At 40.4% G+C, this 2,691-nt stretch overlaps 1 pseudogene; it reads left to right on the top strand.

Moving 5' to 3' along the window:
- On the top strand, positions 1–1,182 carry LOC114905765 (annotated as a pseudogene).
- The last annotated feature ends 1,509 nt before the right edge of the window (positions 1,183–2,691 follow it).

Below are 2,691 nucleotides of genomic sequence, written 5' to 3'. Positions count from 1 at the left end.
CAAACAAAAAACCAGCCAGATTTAGTTCAGGCAAATCCTCAACAAGAGGCTTTAGCAAAGATGTTATCTCAAACTCAAAGCTTTCCACTCCCAGAAAACAGGGCAGAATAAAAGAGTATGATACCTCAATGACGTTTAGAGAATGCATCTGTTGAAACAGTTCTAGATGCAAGTAAATTGTCCACACTTGTAACAGAACAAGTTGCACAAAGAAATAATTCAGAACTTGAGTTGATGAAATACATTTCCATTACTAGATGTCTCTGTGCAAACTCTAAACAGTGAAACGAAAATGTGAAAAATCACAGTGCAACTATACTCTGAGAGAAAACACACTGTATTTAATACAGCCAGTGTCAAGAATCCTTACGAGCTGGAAAGCTCCAAGAAAGAGCTGGATCAGAGGTCTTCCAAGGGCAAGCTGATGTGTAACGTGTATGGAAAAGTGGTTTCACAAGCCAGCAGCTTGAGAAGGCACGTGAGTATACATACAAGGGAGTCAAACTCTACCTCTGCCACACGTGTGGAAATGTGTTCACCCAGTATAACCAGCTGAAAACTCATGTAAGAAAGCCATATAAATGAATTATGTGATAGAGGCTTTTGCTCAAAAATGCCAGGTACTCATCCGCAGTCGCATTCACTGTGGTGAGAAAAAACCCTTTAAGTGTGATGTATGTCACTGACCACTTACAACTTCCACAATTTCAAGATTAACAACATGGACAGACAGCGGAGAGAAGTCCTATGTCTAAGACAGGAGTGGACAAAGATTTGCCCGTCCCAGCACGCTGACCTCTCACAGTCGCAGGCTTACTGAAGGAAACCCTTACAGGTGTCATACCCACAAGGACGCGTGTGCTGTCTCTAGTTCTCTTATCTCACACACTCCAAACACGCAGGGGGAAACCATACAAAGGTGGTTGTCTGTGGGAAAACTTCAGCTCAAAAACTTCTGATCTCATCAATAAGAAAGGTAATTTATTATGTAGAAGTACTTACAAAGCTATTAAAAATGTAAAGAACCATAAAATGCAAGTTCAGACTAGGCAAAACTCTAGATTCCAGTGCTAAGATTCCATATGGAAACGTCCTGTATTGGAAGCTATGGATTTGAGGCTTTCTGAAATGACTTTACCAGATGATAATCAGTGTTCTCCATCAGATACTTGCTGTGCTTAGCTGGGACTAGAGTTGATTTGCGGGGTACTGGGGGCTGGGGAGAACAGTTAACTGAGGAATAGAAAGTTGCTTATATGTCACTGTTAGTAATCAAAAATATCTCTGGTAAAACTTTCTGCATCTTCACTGTGCAGTGCTCGTTCTGACTTTTCGCTTTTGAAGTCTAGACATACACACAGCTTTTTAAGGAACGCATATGACAGTACTTTTAAATAGAGTGCTATTTTAATTTTTAATATACGTTAAACTGATTTTCAAGTTGCCTGCATTCCATTTTTACTTTGCATTAACTATTGCCTTTAATTTAGTTAAGGAGAATCTATCTTATAGTGTGCATCAGCGTATAATCTATTCACGATTCATTTTTGACTTGTGAAATTTTTATTTTTCTGTCCTCAAATTTTAAGCAAAGTTCTTAACAGTATCAGCCCAAGAGTGTTGCTGTTTGTAAGCCCAATAGACCAATATGTAAGCAATGGGGAAAAAATTGAAATTTTACATTTCTAGAATATTTGAGTTATCTTTCTTCTTAACATATTCGACTGGAGATAACTTTTCTAATAAAGTATAGAAGGTTCTCATAAAAACTAAAGTGTATATAATTTTTAAAACCAATTTATTGAAGTATAATGGATATGTTTGTGGAGAACTCAGTATTATGGAGGAAACTCAAGGGCAGTGTTTTGCTTTGAGACTACATTTTCAAAATTAATTTTAAATAGGTATTTGGTGTTTTTATCCTGCCAAAAGAGAATTTGAAAATTCAATTCAGGGCTTCCCTGGTGGCGCAGTGCTTGAGAGTCCGCCTGCCAATGCAGGGGACACGGGTTTGTGCCCCGGTCCGGGAAGATCCCACATGCCCCGGAGCGGCTGGGCCCGTGAGCCATGGCCGCTGAGCCTGCGCGGCCAGAGCCTGGGCTCCGCAACGGGAGACGCCCCAACAGTGAGAGGCCCGCGTACCGCAAAAAAAAAAAAAAAAAAAAAAAAAAAACTTGTTTCATTTTTACATTTATTTATTTATTTATGGCTACGTTGGGTCTTTGTTGTGGTGCGCAGGCTTCTTCATGGCAGTGGCTTCTCTTGCTGCAGAGCTTGGGCTCTAGGGCACGGGCTTCAGTAGCTATGGCACATGGGCTCAGTAGTTGTGGCTCGCGGGCTCTAGAGCGCAGGCTCAGTAGTTGTGGCGCACGGGCTTAGTTGCTCCGCGGCATGTGGGATCTTCCCGGACCAGGGCTCGAACCCGTGTACCCTGCATTGGCAGGCAGATTCACAACCACTGCACCACCAGGGAAGTCCCTGATTCATTTTTAATAGATTAATTTGCTGAAGATAAGGAAAATATACTGAGTTTTGAAATTTTTTGAGAATCTTCTGGTGTACCTGCTATGCACTTTTTAAAAATGAATATTAAAATCTAAAAGATTTTTACTGAATATAAACAATGCATAACTGCAAATCCCTCGTTTTCTGAATTTGGTGTATTATCTTACATAAGGAATGAGAAATTAA

The sequence above is a fragment of the Monodon monoceros genome, unplaced genomic scaffold (assembly GCF_005190385.1).
Source record: "Monodon monoceros isolate NGI ecotype Baffin Bay Population unplaced genomic scaffold, NGI_Narwhal_1 Super_Scaffold_22, whole genome shotgun sequence".
Lineage (NCBI taxonomy): Eukaryota > Metazoa > Chordata > Mammalia > Artiodactyla > Monodontidae > Monodon > Monodon monoceros.
This window is presented reverse-complemented; position numbering and strand designations above follow the sequence as displayed.